We start from the raw sequence: 19,369 nt of genomic DNA, 5'->3' as shown, positions 1-19,369 counted from the left end.
TAACTAGATAAATGCCCCACACAAGCACCTGAATGACATTCATTCAAAGCTTTTTCGGCCTCCTCATGAGTAAGGCACCTACATAAAATCATATCGACACCACGATGATAAAGTGTATCACTAATGATTAGATAATCTTTGGCTTGGTATTGAGTACATCGTTGTTCAGAGCGAGAGGTATTAGGCCGAAAAGCTTGGGTCTGGAGATAGATCAGTATATCTCCATACCATGGATCACTTGACAAGATAAGAAACAGAGATTCATCCAAGATTGATGCTTCTGATGTTAAATCATTGGAGGATGAGGGAAGCTCGCAATGTAACTCGACAAAGACAAGAGATTCCTTTGATTTAGACTTAATGAATTCCAAATCAAACTCTTGCAAGATAACTATCCATTTAGAATATTTTCTCCCTAGCAATTGACGCGACAAAATGTATGTCATAGGGTTGCAATCCTATATAATGGTAGTTTTATGAAGGAGGATGTAATGACGAAATCTCTGCATAGCTTGCATGGCTGCCAAAACTAACTTTTTGACATATGAATACTTACTTTCTGTATCGTTGAGATTACGACTCAAGTAATAAATAAGATGTTCAGTTCCACTTTCTTCTTGGACTAAAACCATACCAATGGTTGTATCTGCAGCAGCGAGATATAGGTAATATTATTTTTGATAGTTTGGGGCATACATTAATGATGCTCTAATCAGTGAATCTTTAAGAGAATCAAAAGAAGCTTGCGCAACTTGGTCCCAATGGAAGTGTACCCCTTTCTTCAATAGACGTGTAAAACCTTTAGCCAATTCAGTGTAGTTTGGAATGTGTTATCACTGAAAATTTTGTTGCCAAAATCGTTTAGACTAGTTTAAACATAGGGTGTTTTCGCAGCGCCTGAATTCTTTTAGCAGTTTCACAGCGCTACCTGTTTAGGTGATTTCGTAGCATGCTACGAAATTGGGGATTTGTTCGAGTTTTCAATGGAGGTCCAAAATCTTAGCATGCTTATTGAGCAAGTTAGCTCTTCCAGCAGTTGGGAATGATAATAGAATAGTGCATGAGCCAAACTTATTACAATAAATTGTGGCACCTATCCTTACGAAACTTTTGACAGCTCCCTGCCTTCCTTACGTTTACGTGTCCCTCTGCATTCCTTACGTGTTTGCTCGGGGCTTGTTTGCGCAGAGTCATCTTGATCTTTAGACTGATAATATGTTATGGAAGAGAGCGCAAGGCAAGGTTGTGCTGTGTGAGAAATTAGCACCTAATCTTTCTTTACAAAATGGTGACTGCAAACCTTGTGCTGCCCTGTTACATATGTTGCTATATCTGCATCGTGGTTTGCAAGATTCAACTTCTTTGAACTTCAGAATCCAGAATCATAATTTGCTGCTTGCGGAGACAGAAGGGTCCTATACATCACAACAAAATTTCACAAACTTGGATATTCATGTTGGTCAGTCTTACTCATTCCTGGTGACGATGGACCAGAATGCAAGCAGTGATTATTACATGGTGGCAAGTGCTCGCTTTGTTAATACAACTATTTGGTCCAATGTTACGGGTGTGGCAATATTGCATTATTCCAATTCTAAAGGTAAGGCAAAAGGGCCTCTTCCAGATGGTCCGGATGATTATTATGACAGGTACTTCTCTATGAACCAGGCAAAATCTATCAGGTGGAATGTATCTGCCGGGGCTGCGAGGCCTAATCCACAGGGGTCTTTCAAATGGATCTATCAATGTCACTCAGGTCTTTGTGTTGAAAAACAAGCCACCAGAATTAGTCAATGGGAAACGATGTTGCACTTTGAATGGGATCTCTTACCAAGCTCCTGCAACTCCACTCAAGCTTGCTGATCATTTTAATCTAACCGGAGACAGACAAATGAACAGGACACCAAAGCTTGATACGTCAATAATTAACGACACCTATAAAGGATTCATGGAAATCATTCTACAGAATAATGATACAACTGTGCAAAGTTATCACATGGATGGCTATGCCTTTTTCGTTCTCGGGATGGACTATGGAGATTGGACCGAAGACAGCTGAGGAACTTACAACAAATGGGATGGAGTTGCTCGTGCCACAGCACAGGTTTTCCCCAATGCCTGGACAACAATTCTAGTATCTCTAGATAATGTTGGCATGTGGAATCTCCGAGCTTAAAACCTAGATACCTGGTATCTGGGTCAGGAAACATATGTAAGGGTTGTGAATCCAGAGATAAACAACAAAACTGAGTTGCCTCTGCCTAGCAATGCTCTTTACTGTGGTGCCCTCTCGCGCATGCAGAAGCCACAATCCCATACAAATGATCAAAAAGCGTCGGCGTCATCTATCAATGTTGGCATGGTTACATTGCTAGGCTTCCCAAGCTGTGTGGAGAACATACCACCAAATAAGCTCAACTAAGCTGTGACGATGCTACACCTTTGGACGCTGTCACCATGACATATGTCTCAACTATGGAGGCCTACAATCATCCAGTGACTGCTGTACAGTGGCATCCAGAGAAAAATACATTTGAATGGGAAATACCAACAATTCCTCACTCTGCAGACGCAATTCAAGTAACTCAAAGCGTTGCCAACTTTGTTATTAAGTGAGGATCGAAAAGGCCGGGTTCATACGCTTAACTGTGAGAGGTTGACAGAGCTTATATATCTGCAATGATTCAGCAAGAGAGAGATGACAAGATGTACTGTTGTTTCTTTGATTAACTTTGGCATGAAACTGAGGGATATTAAAGTTGAGCTACTAAAAGGTTTTGAGGAATGACGGCCTGAACATAAACCACCAACACAAGTTGAGGAAATCAGAGAAGTCTATGGTTGCAAAGGAGACACCTCAATCATCAAAGCAGAAGATCAAGCAGAAAACAAGGCTTTGAAGAAAGAGGTTAGCAGTTTGAAGAAGAAACTAGGTAAACTAGCTCATTGATCAAAGGGGAAATTTGCTTTCCAAGTTTTGATAAATTTTGGTTTCCATCATTTTGAAACTTTTTAGATCCCTAACACCTGTACAAAGTAGCTGAAGAAATCATGAAGTTAAGTCAACAGTGCTTTAAGATTCATATGTTCTGTTTTGATTATCTACAGCAGTTTCGTAGCGCGCTACGAAACTGCTGTAGATGACTGTTTCATGAGAAAAAATGAAATTGATGCTGAGGTCAGCAAATCTTGAAAAGGATGACTCGAGGCCAGTAAGGAGACGATATAAAGCTATCCAGGTATTCAAAGGGTGACAGGTGTGAGTGTTGAGGAAAAAGGTGAAACTTTTTGTTTTTTACTAAAAGTCTTCCTAAAGTTACTTTATGACCGAATTGTTAGGGTTCTGGTAGGGTTACCGAAATTTTGGGTGGTACACCTGTTCAGTTCACAAAGCGTCCAGATCATGAGGCATATTGGATTATGCGTGGTTATTAAAGGTATTAAATGGCTTGGAGCATAGTCTTTTAGTACATGAAGACTAATGGAAGGCAGGGACCGTGAAAACAGGGCACATATCCTCATCAACTAATGAGTCATCCACACAGCAAGTATCCGAAGCTGCTCGTTCAGTGAATGTTTCTCCAGCATGTCTTGGCCACTACAGAAATGGTACAGGTGTCAAAGTCCAAGAAAGCATCAATGCACACGAGGAGATAGAATTAGAGTTTCAATAGGAATGGGACTCTATGTATTCACAGCGCAATACCTTTGTATTTAATAAGTTTGTTTAGATATAGATAAGGCAATTAATGATAGGATTTCGAGCTCCCCTCATGCTGGAGGAGGAGACTCAAGTAGTTTTAGTTTTGTTTTCCTATATATAGGAGAAACTCTGATGTAAGAGGGGTTGGAGATTTATCAAAGAAACAGAGTTTTCATATTGGCTTATGTAAAAAACTTTGACAGTAATAGAAAGAGTACTTTTTCTTCCCAAGATTCATCGTGTGTTTCAAATGCTCAGAGTATATGTGGTTTGGTATTTATTCTTCTTGTTTTACAGCTCACTAAATATGCAATCACTCTGAATTCACCTAGTGCTCAGACTTCCTGTGTATGTTTTTTGAGTTGAGGTTCTTCTTGAGAAATGTTCTGAGTGTTTTAGACATTATATGCCTTGGCTTCCATGATTGAGTAGCTAATAGTTTACTGTAGAAGTGTATGACTCCATGAGCCCAATGGAAGAAGTCTAGTTTTGTTGTTCCAACCAGCTTAAAATTCATCTACTGTTTAAAGAGTTAGCCATCTTTTCTTGTCCTTAATGCATATCAAAAATCTGTGAGAGAGCCCTCTCTGACTAAGGAGGCTAAACCTTAGTCTAAAGCCTGGTCTGAAACAATTTCATGAGATCTTACTAAGTAGCAGCCCTTAGTATACGATTTTGTGATAACAGAATGAACCTCCTCAGAAAGTTTGCCTTCCCTTGAAGTCTTTGTAACTGTAACAAGTTTGAAGGTGGAGGCAAGTCAAGGATTGCCTGAACCTTAATGGGATAAAGTCGAATTCCATCCTTTGAGACTACAAATCCAAGCAATCGACCGGAGCCAACACAAAACAAAAATTTATGTGGATTGAGTCATATCTTTTAGTGTCTACACCATAAGAATATTTCTCTCAAATGTTGCGGGTGATCAGTCTGCTTTCGTGAATGAGCAGGAAAATCGTCAAGATAAAGTTGAAGTATGTGTTTGATGTCATGGAAGGCATAATTCGTTGCCCTTTGAAATGTAGCCCTTGCATTATTCAAACCAAAAGGTAACTTTCGATAATCGAATGTACCCCACGGACAAATAAAAGCGGTTTTCGATTGGTCCTGTGGGCAGATATTGATTTGATTGTAGTTGGAAAATCCATCCATGAATGAAAAGATTTCACATCCAGCACATTCGTCAATAATCTGGTCGATAAAAGGTGTAGGATAATTGTCTTTTGGACATGCTTGGTTTACATCCCTATAATTGTCGCACACTCATATTTTCCCTTGTTTTTTCATCACTAGAACAATATTAGATACCCAATCAGTAAGAGGTATAGGGAAAATGAAGCCAGCATGCAAAAGTTTTTCAACCTCTGCTTTAATGGCAACAACTTTCTTAGGATGAACAGGTCGAAGCCGCTGTCATACTGGTTTGACATCAGGGTACATTTTAATCTCATGTTCAACAATACTTGAGTCAATGCCTGGCATCTCCTCATAAGACCATGCAAAAATATCTCTAAATTCATGAAACAGAGCACGGTAATTATCAAGTTCCAATAAAGAATAGGATTTTCCGACATGAATGTTCTCTACAATGTTAGGCTTGGTCGAAATGTTTATAGAAATTGTTTCTTCTATGTTGCACAAATTACGCTCAGAATCTACAACATTTACTCTAACAAAATTTGACAAGAAATCAACGATCGTTGGGTGCTTTAGTTCATTTGAATAATCTTCAACGTCATTTGGAAGGTGGGAATGATGATGATAATCCTCCCATGGTTCCTCTCCTCACATCATTGATTGGACGATTCCTTCATCCATAGAATGGATACGTGAAAAAGGATCTGAAGAGGTACCATATTCTAACGATCTATCTACCCATACAATTGTTGAGTGCGGATTAGGGTTTGCCGCACAAGCCCGAAAGATTGATAGCTATGACGATTCAATGGGGCTTACCGGCAATGCCTCATTATTACCATCAATTTAAAATTGATTGGATATCTTCGTAAAATCAGATGATGTAGAGGAAATCATGTTTCAAGTCTCTACTCTTGCCACTTCCGCCAAATCAGATGGTGACAGGAGGGTAAAAGTGCCCATTAGGGAAGGATCCTTAAAGAGACCTACTCCAACACTTTGAAGTGACAACGGGGGTCTGTGTACCAACGGAATGCTTCCCGTAGCCTATGAACTATTGGCAAAGAAGGATAATTGATCAGTGACTGTGACTCCACCCTTGAAAGGGAATGCAATTGTACGAAAGTACGTGGAAACCACAGTAGCCATAGCATATACCCAAGGCCTTCCTAGTAAAATGTTGTAATCGAGGGGTTTTTCAACTACCTCAACTTCAATAGTAACCGTTTTCCCCCCTAGTTCGATTTGCAGGTTACTCAAAATCCCACATGGAGTATATGTCCTTCCATCAAAGGATTTTAACGTAGTTGGTGATCGTGACAATGGCGGTGAACCAAGTGTTTTCCAACATCTCATAGACATAATGCGAGTAGATGTCCCCTTATCAATAATAGTTCGGTGAACATTATCATTGAGAGATTTTACTTGAATTAGGAAAGCTAATTACACCGATAACTGTGGTGAATATCCCGAATGGTTAAAAACCACAAGATTTGAATATGTAGGATCTATTCCACCTATTGCTAATAGTAAAGTATATTTTTGGGAGAGGCAGTTTTGCAATACCTCGAATGTCAACATAGTGGAAGGTGATTGAGCCAGATCTTCCACTATATTATAGTTTTGAGCTGCTCGAGCATGAGGGTTGAATTTCGATTTGTGCATTACTCCCTTTGGTGGTTTTATTGTCAATTCAGGTACAATTGGTGGAATAACTTCAGATGAAGTCGAGGTCAAAGTACTAGGTTGATCAGTGGCCTGATTATTCGATGAAGACGGATTTCCATAATCTTTGTTCCTTGTTGACACCAAAACATCATTTTGTGGCTTTGTGATGGATAACATAAGTACAGGGGATGTGGAAGCATGGTCTGTTGCAACCAAATGTGTTTCCGGGGTAGGAAACGGATCTGTCAACACTGTTCATGTGTTTGAAGTCTTTAAAAGTTTAGGGACCTCAGAGCAATGTGGACAATCTCTTGTATAATGCTCATCATTACATATTAGACATGGATAATGAGGTTTCCTAGCCGTGGTAGAGGAATCAAATGATTTCTCTGGAGGGGAATTTTCTTGTTTCTTTTTTTATTCTTCCACTTTTTCTTACTTCTTGGTTGCTTTGGATTTTTGCCTTTTTTAGATGACACGAAGTTAATCTCGGAGGCAAGAGTGTTTTCTGATGCATTTGTAGTTTGATTTGAAACAACAAGAGTTTGAACAGATGGTCTTCTTGCCGCTTGTGTGCTTGAAGAACCGATCACACTGTCGTCGGCATGAGAATCCTTACTCGATTGTGGAGGTGGTGTAACAGTGAAAGCTGGTCTAGGTGCATTGGGAATTTTATCATAGAGCGTGCTGGATTGTGTGTAAATCAAATCCAAGTACTGGGCATGAGAAATGACTTGCTCTTCTATGACAACTCCACCTTTTGACACATCCTCGGTGATTGATGGCAACAAGGATTTTATGAACCACTCAGCTAAAAGCTAATCGGGAACATATGTGTTAACCATTTGACGATGATGCCACCACTCATGAATATGATCTGTTATATGGATGGCAGTAGTCTGTTTAAAGTTGGTTAGGAGCTCCGTTCTAGTCTCATATATGATAGGTAACTGGAAGTGGGTCAAAAAGGTAGTGGCTAAAGTGGTGAAGTTATTGAAAGAAGCTCTTGGTAATTCAATTTACCATGTAGCAGCTGGACCAGTAAGTGTTCTTTGGAAATGACAAAGTTTGACCGAATCATCATTAAAAGTGTTTGATGAACACCATAAATGAAAGGTCATAACATGATTTGATGGGTCTTCTCCAGGATTTCCGTTAAACTTCAGAATATCAGATGGTAACCTATGCGGAATTACCAGCCACCAAGGTGCATATAATATTGGATCATTGGTGAGCCGGTTTAAATCTGGTAATTCTAAAGTTGCTACAAACAACAACTGTCTATTCAAGTCAGGTTGAGCATACCCAGGATATGATGGAATTGCCTGTGTAATAGGCCTTTGCATACCATCATAGGGCATCTGCATTTAGTAACCTTGGTATGGTTGTTGAACAAAACCAGTATAAGGTGGTTTTTGATAACCAGGTTGAGTTTGTGGTTGTCCATAACCTTCAAAGCCTTGTTGTCCAGGAGCTTGGTATGCTTGAGATTGACCAAAACCAGGTTGAGCTTGTGAAACAAGTCCAAACTAAGGTTGGATTTGCTGGAATTGGGGTTGTTGGAATTGCGGCTGCCATGTTTGTTGAACCAACTGTTGTTGTTGTTGGTACAACTATTGTGGACTTAACTGTTGTTGCCCAGCAATGAAAGGTTGACTAGGTTGTGAATAAACTATACTAGTGTAAGCCTGGGTCAATCCAGATAAAGGTATACTAACCTGAGGTTGTTGCTGAACTCTAGAAATAAGTGGTTGTTTTATAACAACTTGAGAAACTTGAACCTCTTGACTTGAAACTTGTGGTTGCAAGGTGGAAGGATTAGTTTGTACCGGTTGAGATACAAAATTTTGAGCTTGTGATTGTGGTAAAGTAGTAACAATAGGTGTAGAAGGAATACTTGACACAGTTTGCATTGGTTTTGTTGGATACACAAGCCTTGGTTGAATTGGCATTGTTGGTTACCATTGAAAAACCCTAATTCCAGGTTGACTTGAATCTTGTGGGAAATTACCATATGTTTGTCCTTCGGAATAAGGAGGATATGGCGAATAAGAAAATTTCTCTCCATATGGTGGCAAACCAATATTTAACAGATACATAGGTCTTTGTTGACTGGGTTGCCCAGCTTGATACTGATATGCAGGATCAAACTGTTGAGTTCCCATTAGAGAAGAACCAGGTAAAATTATAGTTGAGGACATGGGTGATGACCATGTTGTAGAAGCAACCCTTGAGTGGGTTCCAGACAATGATTGGTAACTAATCGGGACAGACGATTCACCATACAGGTGCGACTCAGGTGTGGTAGAAAACATCGAAGAATTTACAACAGAAGATTCTGCTGCAGTTGCATCAAATGATACAGTCTGGGATGTTAACGGTTGTTCAGCCATAGTTAACTGGCCCAAAAGTTGTCCTAAATATTCGATGGGTACTTGAAAGGAAGCAGGATCAGATGAAGCAAAGTAATCAGGAGTAGTAGGGTAAAGATAAAGCCTAGTTCCAAAGTGAAATGGGGTTCCAGGTGTGGAATCTTCTACTAATTCCTCCTCTATGGCAATCAAACCTGGTGGAAGAACTTCACCGTCAGGTCCGTAAAAGATTTCTGGTGTTGATGAAGGTGTAGTTTCAATAGTTACTGATGTCTGAGGGGTAACCGGTTGATTGTCTCTCAGTAAAGTAACAACTTCTGAATGTTCAAATTCGAAGTCCACATGTTCAGGTAAATGAAAAATAGTTTCAAAGGGAGGTTCCTGAACAACTTCAGGTTCAGATATAACTTCTGTTTGAATTGGGATAGATTCTAGATTAACTTCTGGTTGAACTGATTCAAGTTTAGAAGTAATTTCTTGTTGAACAATTTCAAGTTGAGTATCAACTTGTTGTTGGACAACCTTAGTTACTATTTCACTAGGATCAGTGCTAATTTCCTCAGGTAATTGTGAAACTTACTCTTCAGGAATCGATGTACTAGAAATAACCGGAGTAACTAGTGTCTCTGTACTTACCAAAATAGATGTTTTAGGTAACTTAGATGAAGAACTAGGAGTTCTTCATGTACTAGATTCAGTTAAATGAGACCGCTTTGTCCGAATTGGTGTCACTTCAGGAGGCAAAGGTGGTTTGCTCGCTATTCTCCACGAACGATGGGGTATGGGTTGATGTTCCTCCATGATTGCTGATTAATTTTATTATCAAAAAAGAAATAAACAAAAAGGGGTAACTAGGCAAAAGGTTTACCAAGCAACTATGAACTACAGAATACCTCCTGGTGAACCAAGAAGTACGAGCAGGAAATCTCCCCGAATGCTGTGTTCAGTGTATCACATTTGCAAGGTGGCCGACTTGGTTACTTAAGGATGGATAACAACCTAGAGTTGTCCTCCCATATATACCCGAAGGTACGTGGAGGCCCAGTCCGTATAAATGATGTCTAATGCAAAACCACACAATGAGAGCATTCCCATATACTTTACGTACTGTAACACCACCCTATATACCCGAAGGTACGTGGACAAGCTACGATATACTCACGTACGTGGAATGAGGTATCACACTCGGGATGTATTGCAGACAAGTTAGCAACAACTGCTTTGTTTAACGATGCTGGAATACGTCTCTAGCCTAGAACCACTAAATGTTATCGTTAATGACAATGCTCCATTAGGTAAATTGATGTTTATTTTAAGTTGATCTTGCTTAGGAATTTGCCTTTCAAGTTCACCACGTGATGTATTTTGAAATTCTTAGGAATGCAACTATCATGATAAGCATTCTTTCCATTCAGTTTTAACAATGAAAATCCTAGCCACTTAGGGATAGACCAATCAGATTTCTTTTGATCAAAGAGCAAAGAGCACAATCTAAATGCAAATTCCATACACTATTCCTTTCAGCACACACAAACTCTTTTCAATGCAAGATGCATGTATTTCTTTTCAATTTCCCTTAATGTGAATGATTCAAAAAGGAAAACTAATGCACAAACGATCATCAAACTCTTTTCATAAAAATGACAATTTTGCGACAATTTCTTTTCAAGGAAAGGAAGACTCTACGACACTTTCGTTTTCAAAGAAATGAGGAATTACGACACTTTCAATGAAAAGACTAATCATATGCACATATCAATCAATCGATCTTTCATGAATGAAGATTTGACGACAATTCAACTTTCAAAGGAAAAGATGATTTTACGACACTTTCTTTCGCTAAAGATCAATCGATCAAAACTAACTTTCGACTATAGATTGAAAATGATAAAGTAAATACATAAGAAACATTTATCAATCCTAGTCTAAGTAGGGCCAAATTAAGGAGATGAAAAACTATTTTCAGAGACAAAACATCATTGACATTCAGCAACTCATTCAAATAGGAGAAAATTGGCAAAAACTTTCAGTTCCTAGATGGGAAACTGACCCTCAAGGGATTAGCGCAGGCAGCAGTTAGAGACAGTGCGCTGAATCACACTGGATCTATGCGAGAAGTGCACTACAGTGCATTGTGTCCTTCATTGGACTCTACTGGTGATAGTAAGCCATTCTGAAGGCAATTTGACACAATTTCAGCTCAATTTACAATGAAAGAAGACTGAAATTCAATAAATGACCACAAGTACAATATGTAGAAATGTCTTAAGAGGCTGATAAGATACTAAGATGGATTATCGATCCCTAGCGGAGTCACCAATTTGTTTTGGGAAGTTTTAGTGTTTATGGATAAATGGTTAAACCCCTAGACTAGTAGCTAAGTCTAGAACAACAGTTCAAAGTATTCTCTACCTTTTCTATGAGAAATAGATAAAATAATTAGACAAAGAAACCTACTTGTAGCTTTCTCTTGTTCCTTATCTCCCTTGACCAATTTTGTCGCTCCTTCCCGTACTTAAGCCGCTTGAGAAGTACCTGCACACAAACAGAAACAAGAACCCATCAAAGCATATGATAATGATCTATTGATTAAACATAGCATGGAATCAAGTACATGATAAACATATGAAAGCATCAATGAACAACACAAGCATATGGAAAAAGCTTTGAACACTTTATTAGTAAAAGGAAGAGTTACAACCCAATTTGCCTGATTCAGCATCACTCCTCTAGTTCAATCCCATCCTCTCCTCATAACAAGCAAGACACTTTGACATCATTACAACACTTGCAATCAACTCAAGTCTCATACTAATAGCATCTCCCTATAATTCAATAATTTCCAGCCCCTGATCACTTAGATGAGTGGTCTTATTATAGGTGAATGAAGGAAGTTATGCCATAAATGGTGATAATGAATGCCCTCCCAAACTTAGAATTCAGTTCCATGGAGGAAGGGATAAAGGATTGATGTTTCATAACTCCCTTCCTCATCCAAATACGAGCTCAAAGGAGTGGATAGCCTTGAGAAACTTCTAGAGGCACCCAATGGATAGGGAATCTTTCAAAACCTCAAGAAAATTCACTCAAATTCGCCCAGCATAGGCCAAAGAGGGACCAAGTGCGTTGCATAGCACCCTCTCAGTGTATGTGATGAGCCTCGAATTGGGTAACTTATTGGGCTCATTTTGCCTAATTTTCCTTGTTCAATCCTCCATTTTTCATAGATTATGCATGTTTTTTTAGTATGTTTATGTTATTTGAACGAATAAGGGTGGTCACTCTACCTAGGAGGCTAATACGCGGTTATTTCAGGTTTTTTTGGACAAATTTTGGAGCAAAACCAAGCAATTATGGGCCAGGTGATAGCCAAGCTTGACGTGAGGATTCATAGGGGGGTTGTCTCTGGCATTAAATGGCCCTTCCTCAAAATCTCCACCCTCAACTCCGAGCTCACAGGCCACCAAAACGAATTCTAAAGGCGGCCAAGCAGATTTGGGAAGAGTGACTGTTTACTAGTAGTTGGGACAGCCGAGTCCCTTGAATTTAGGAGGGCTACTAGGCCCCTCGTAGTGTATAAATAAGAAGGCCTCAGCCTTCATAGTTTACTTTTTGTACTGTTGTTTTTGCACTATAGTGCTATCATCTTCTTAGCTCGTTTTTGTAGCTCATGTTGTATAACTTTCTTGTGACATGATTATTTTTGGGTAATGAAAAGAAGTTCTATTTGGCATCAGCTCTGAGTTCTTTATAGGAGCCGTATCTCTTGGGGTTGGGCCCAACTTGAGAGCCAAGGCCTCCTTTATGTATCATTATTTGTTTATTTTTTATGTCTTTGCAAAACCATTTCTGCTAAATAGATTAAAGTCTTGCTGATTATATAGGTCATTGTTGATGAGTAGGAAGACTTTTGATGATTCATATCGAGTTGGTAGGTTATTAATAGGGAAAAATCTTCAGAAAAAGGCCAACGAGCACCTTTGATTTTACCTCTCCCTCATAGGATCAGGGGTTGGGATCAAAGCGACCTTGCAGCCCCAAAAACGCTATTTTTGCTTTGCCATGCAATCACTAGTGTACGGTTTTCATTTGTAGAAGTTGGTTACATGTTCAGATCTTTGAATGCCTCATTGAATATTTAATATACATGGTTTCCTTGCAAATAAAGCTTCTGTTCATTCTCTTTACTATTAGCTAGATCAGATTTGGTTAGCATAACTAGGTCTTTGATTTCTTGCAAGTCTTTGTTGGTTTAGTTGGAAACACAAATTGCAGAGCACCCGTACCACTTCTCTATCCACCCAGACTCCATCAAACCCATCTGCTCCATCCCCTAACTTGGTTTCTTGCCTCACATTTGCCATATTGCCCACATAACCCTACCTTTTTGTGCAGCATTGCTTCAGTCCTCTTTGAACAAATCCAGCCATCTACATCTTCTCTCAACTCCATCCACCAATCCCTGGACCACCTCAAACCCTTATCCTACCTCCATACCCACTCCTTCATCTTTCTTCCTCCATCCATCCTCCAAAATCCCATTTCTGAACATCCTGTAGAAAATTACAGAACATCCTGTAGAAATTCCAGAACATCCTGTAGAACCCCTGCAGACTTCCTGTAGAAGCTCACGAATGAGGTTTCTTGATAGCCAAACTCTGTGAAACTCTCTGGAAGGGTGTTAGGGACCCCTTAGGCCCTCTCTGAACCTTCCTGACCTCTTCCAAGCATTTCCTCTTGTCGATCCACCTCTGCACAGTCGAGAACAGTGAAAGCACATGCATGATAATTCTCACAATTTATTCAAAAATACAAAAAGATGTTTTCTTCAGATAGAAGTAGCTTAGACACATGTATTTTACCTTCCTAGAAGTAATGGCATCTCTTTCAGTATCTTTCATCCTCTTGTTTTGCATCAGTAGGACTAGTTGGTAAAATTAGGGTTTGCTAGGGTTTGCGCTTTCTTTCAGCTTTTCAGTTTCTTTTCACAAGCAGATTAGCTTCCTTCGAGTTAGCTTCCATCCATCAGTTAGAAAGATTCTTCTCAGAGCTCATAGAAGTTGGCTTGAGCCCCTAGCAGACTTGTGCCAGCTGACCAAGTGACAGCTGCGACAAGAGCTAGTACTTGTGCACACAGCACCGTCACTTCCAAGTTTGTTATGAACTACCGGGTTGATAAAAGTAAAGAAGGGAGTCCCAGGAGTTGCAGCATTATTGCTGCAATACTGGAGCCCACCATCTTTTTGGCGTCGTTTCCGGGGAAGCGTCAGAGTATTTGTGATTGCTGCTTTTCTTCTATATTTCTCCTCTAACCTTCTGCTAAGTAGTTTATTTCAATTCCATTCTGCAATTTCATTTCTGCAAAAGTAAATTAGACATTTCCTGCTTTCATAGATTAGCATTTCAATTTTGCAATTTCATTTCTGGAAAAGTAAATTAGACATTTCCTGCTTTCATAGATTAGCATTTCAATTTCGCAATTTCATTTCTACAAAAGTAAATTAGACATTTCCTGCTTTCATAGATTAGCATTTCAATTTCGCAATTTCATTTCTGCAAGCTAGATTGTAGTTAGTTGCAATTCCATCTGTTTCAGTTTTGCAGGTACAAGCAGAAAAAGCAAAAGCAACCAAAAATCTTTCCATTTCATGCCTCGTAGGAACAGAGATAAAACCGGAAAATTCCTACCCAACACCCCCACCACATCACTGAGTCAACCTTCTCTCTTCTTTGGTGACAGTGATCCAGAAGAACCTATAGGTGAACCTCCAGAGATATACGAAGATCCTATAACAGAAGAAGAGCTAGAGAACATTCCTTCTGAGACCATGGCTGAAAACAGAAACGGTAGAAGAGAAGATGAGAGAATAGAAGGTGCCTTCCCCATCTGAGAGACCAACGGGGACATGAAAATGAAAAACATAAGTCCCTCAGCCTTACCTCACTTCCATGGATTGACTACTGAAGACCCTGATACCTTCCTGTTTGAGTTTGCTGTCCTTTGTCAAACTTATGACTATGCTGAGGACGAGCAAAAGTTGAAACTCTTTCCCTCTACCCTCAAGGATGCAACATTACGCTGGTTCATGGGGTTACCTGGAAACAGTATCACCACTTGGGCTCAGATGCAACAAGCTTTTAACACCAAATACCGGGACTACTGTAGGTCCAAGGAAACAAAGGGAGAGATCTTTCGAATGACCATGGGAAGTGATGAGTCTTTAGAAGATTACGAGGAAAGGTTCCAACTTAGTTATAAACGGGCCAGGTGCACACTTGACCCGGAATCTCTGAAGCTGGTTCTGCTCTGAGGAGTCCCTGAAGACCTTCTAGATACCCTTCACATGCTAGCTAGAGGGGACATCTACCAACTACCTTATGAGGACATAAAGACTGTGTTTAGAAACCATTCTAGGGCAGCTCGGAAAAGAGGTAGGGGGAATCCACTTTCAGCTAGTACCACCTTCTCCAAGCATGAGTTTGCTAATCAGATGGAAGACCTCAAAAGTGAGATGAGACAGACTATTGCCATGCAACTTGATACCTTTCGAATTCAACAAAAGAAAGAGGAAGCTGAGAGGGCTTTGGCCATTTTTTGTCCCAGATGTACGAGGAAGCACCCTAAGAACGAGTGTCCATTGCACTCAGTAGAGGTATGTTTCGTTTGTGAGGAAGACCACCCCACCAACCAATGCCCAACCTTGCCCGGATTTAAAGCCATGTACCTAGGGACTGAGGCGGCTACTGAACCTCTCTACTTCCTCAACCAAAGGAGGCCACATGGGCCCAGACCTTACCAACAGGGGATGCAAGGGACATCCCAAGCTTATTATGGTCCCAACCAAACTACTCATATACCTTCTTGTGGCCCCCCTGCTCGTCCTTCCTGGTCCACACCTCCTCCTTGGTCTTATCCATCTCAATACCATACTCAACCTGCTACTCATTCATTTCACTCCCATGTCCAGCCGCAACCTCAATGGAATGCACCTCAACCAAGGTGGAGGCCCCAATACAAATCTCCTCCCGCCATTCTGCCTCCACCACCGGCTCAACCACAACCATTACCTCCTGCTCCTCCAAGACAACCCCAGATGCCTGCTCAACTGAACCCAAACCCCAACAACAGACAGGCCCAACAGGTATATACTGGGGAGACAACATGCCCTACCTATGCTGTGGAGATCCAGGAGATCAACTTGCGATCTGGGAAGGTCCTTCCAGAGCGCCAACCTCCTCCCCTAGAGGAGGAGGAAGAGAAACAGGAAAGTGAACCCAAAGCCATTCCACCCTTTCCTGAGCGACTAACAGTAACCACGCAACCAAACCCAGAGGAGACTGAGCTTCTGGGAGAACTCAAGCAGTTGTGTGTGAAAATACCACTTCTCCAGGCCATAAAAGATGTACCAATATACAACAAATTGATTAAGGAGAAGTGTTTCAGGCACCCAGGTAGGGAGAAGAAAGATGCCTCAACTATCAATGTCATAGGAAAACTGTCCGATCTAATGTTGGGGCATGTAATCTGTCCAAAATATTTGGACCCTGGGAGTCCTATAGTTGATGTCCACATCAATGGCACCATAATCCCCCACACTTTGATTGATCTAGGGGCTGCCATTAATGTGATGACCAGGGACACTATGCTTAAACTCAACCTTCAGAGTTCCTTAAGGAAGACCTCGACAGTACTGCAGTTGGCAGACCGCTCCACTGTGACTCCCGAAGGGATTGTGGAAGATGTCCTGGTCCCTGTTGACTCTTGGGAGTACCCGACGGACTTCTTGGTCCTTCAGCCAAAGGAAAAGCTCACTGGATACCCCCTCATCTTGGGAAGGCCTTGGTTAGCTACTGCGGATGCTTACATCAGCTGTCGAGCTGGAAGCATGACCATCAAGAATGGGCCTATGTCTAAACAGCTAGTCCTATACCCTCCTGCCCAACCTCTGCTAGAACATGACTTACCTCTCTGGTTGGAAGAAGGGGATGAGGACGAGGTCTACTCTGCACCATTGTGCACAGTAGAAACCACCAGGGGAGGTCCTCAAACCGAGGATGACTTGATTGAGAATTTGATTCAAAATCCTCCTCCCAGTGCACTGTCCTTAGAGGAGTTGGTGGAAGATACCCAAGCCAGTGCTTTAGTGGACCTCTGTGTGACTGATCCAACCTCTCCCAGAGTTAAGAATGTGGAATTTGGCCCTGAAAGAACTTTAAAGATCAGCTCCTCCCTATCTCCCTCTCAGGAAAAAGAGCTATGTAGCCTGTTGAACCACCATTTGGAGGCTTTTGCCTGGAGCTATAAGGAAATGAAAGGAGTCCATCCTTTGGTCTGTACCCATCACATTTACATTAAAGAGGATTGTAAACCAGTCAGGCAACCTCAAAGGAGAATGAATCCAACCCTTAAGGACATCGTTAAAGAAGAATTGCAAAAGTTGTTGGATGCAGGATTCATCTACCCCATCTCGGATAGCGAATGGGTTTCTCCTCTGGTGCTTGTACCCAAGAAAAATGGGAAGTGGAGAATCTATGTAGATTACCGAGAACTTAACAAAGCCACCAAGAAAGACCATTTCCCTTTGCCTTTGATAGATCAAGTGTCAGATGGATTGGCAGGGAAGAAGTTATTCTCTTTCCTAGATGGGTTCAGCGGGTATAATCAGATCCAAATCAGCCCGGAGGACCAAGATAAGACCACCTTCACTTGTCCATGGGGTACCTTTGCCTACCGAGTCCTTCCCCTTGGGCTATGCAACGCTCCTGCCACTTTCCAGAGAGCAGTATTGAGCATATTTGCTGAGATGGTTCATGATTCGGTGGAAATTTATATGGACCAATTTACTCCTTATGGTTCTAAATTCCAAGAAGCCTTGTCCAACCTGGGAAAAGTTTTAGACAAGTGCATAGAGATGAACCTGTCCCTCAGTCCTGAAAAATGTGAATTCCTGATGACTGAATGGACCGTGCTAGGTCATACCATCTCTCGGCAAGGATTGCAGGTGGATCCTAACAAAATTGCTATCATCCAAAAGGTTCCACCTCCTCAGAAGGTAAGAGATGTACGGAGTTTCCTAGGCTTAGTAGGATATTATAGGAGAATCATTAAAGATTTCAGTAAGTTAGCCTCGCCATTGTTTGGCCTCTTAGGGAAAGATGTTGAGTTTAAATGGACTGACGACTGTCAAGGGGCTCTAAATGAGTTGAAAGATAAGTTAGTGTCCGCCCCGATCTTGAGAGGCCCAAACTAGGCCCTACCTTTCCACATCCACACCGATGCCTCGAACAGAGCCATAGGGGCAGTGTCACACGGAATGAGTCGATTTTGCGGACAAGATCGACCTCCCTAGAATCTTATGATATCTAGTGACAAGCAAGCCAATCAAATCCTATCTTTCTCTAAATATGAAATTTATAAACAAAGGAAAACAAGTGTTTTAGGCCTACCTTGGGTCCAATGCAAGTTTGTGGAAGCCTCGCTCCGTTGATCCAAACGATCTCCTTTGTAGCGAATCTGCAAACACAAACAAGCACACAAATTAAATAGCACCTGAAAAGCCAATATCATAAAGCATACTTATCATGATGATCAAGGAATTCATGAAACAAATGACATAAGACAATTTGTTGAGAAAAATGAATCTGATTGTATTAAATTAAATCAAAGAAGAACTTTACAACCTGTGCCTTGATGCTGTACAAGCTCCTCCCAGGGTCCAACAAGAAGTCTCCTCTACTTTGACAAGTTTCACTCTCTTCCCAATGAAGCCAAAAGGTATGTGATCTCTCCTCTCAAGCTTAACTAGGAAGTCTCAATTCCACCAGCATTTACCCTCAAAAATGTTCAGCTTCTAACCTCCTTAGCAACCAGCCCAATGCCTTAATTTATAGTGCAATGGAGGGAAGTTACTAGGTCCACCTTCAAAGGGATAAAGCCCTCCTTCAAAGGGATAAGCTCCTCTCATCAAGGGATTAGCTCCTTTACTTTGGGATGCATGAACCACCTAGGAGCGAACCATCCACGTCAAGATTCCTTCTAGAATCATCTAGAATTAACCCAAAGTGAGTTTTTAAGAATAAATTTTCGCCTTTTTGACTTTCACAGGGGTCCGCACCCACTCTTTTAGAGACAGAGCAGGCAGGTCCGCAGGTAACATGAACAGGGGGTGCGGGACCACAGGAAACAGTGAGAGAAAGTGTGGAACCAGAGCTTTATTGATTTTTAAGGTCTTTCTCTCATTTTCAAAGCTTGACATGAAGAGCTGAGGTTTGAGACTTGCTTAGGAGGGCAGTATGAATGATGATAGACCCATACTGACTGCAAATAGTCATGGTGACAATATTTTATGTAACAGATTTCCCCCTAAAGTGCAAAGTTTGTAGTAGATGAGGATTTCATTTATCATATAGGAAGAGTGAAGTACTTTACCATTTCGAGGATCATCTTGTGGAGAGCCCGGTTGGAACCTGTAAAAACATTCAACGCAAA

The 19,369-nt window shown here is 40.9% G+C and overlaps 1 pseudogene; it reads left to right on the top strand.

Annotated features, from left to right (window-relative positions):
* The first annotated feature begins 1,215 nt into the window (after positions 1-1,215).
* On the top strand, positions 1,216-2,422 carry LOC149231856 (monocopper oxidase-like protein SKU5 pseudogene; annotated as a pseudogene).
* Positions 2,423-19,369: the final 16,947 nt, after the last annotated feature.

The sequence above is a fragment of the Pinus tabuliformis genome, chromosome J (assembly GCF_031772625.1).
Source record: "Pinus tabuliformis cultivar Carrire ecotype Pingquan chromosome J, CPIR1, whole genome shotgun sequence".
Lineage (NCBI taxonomy): Eukaryota > Viridiplantae > Streptophyta > Pinopsida > Pinales > Pinaceae > Pinus > Pinus tabuliformis.
This window is presented reverse-complemented; position numbering and strand designations above follow the sequence as displayed.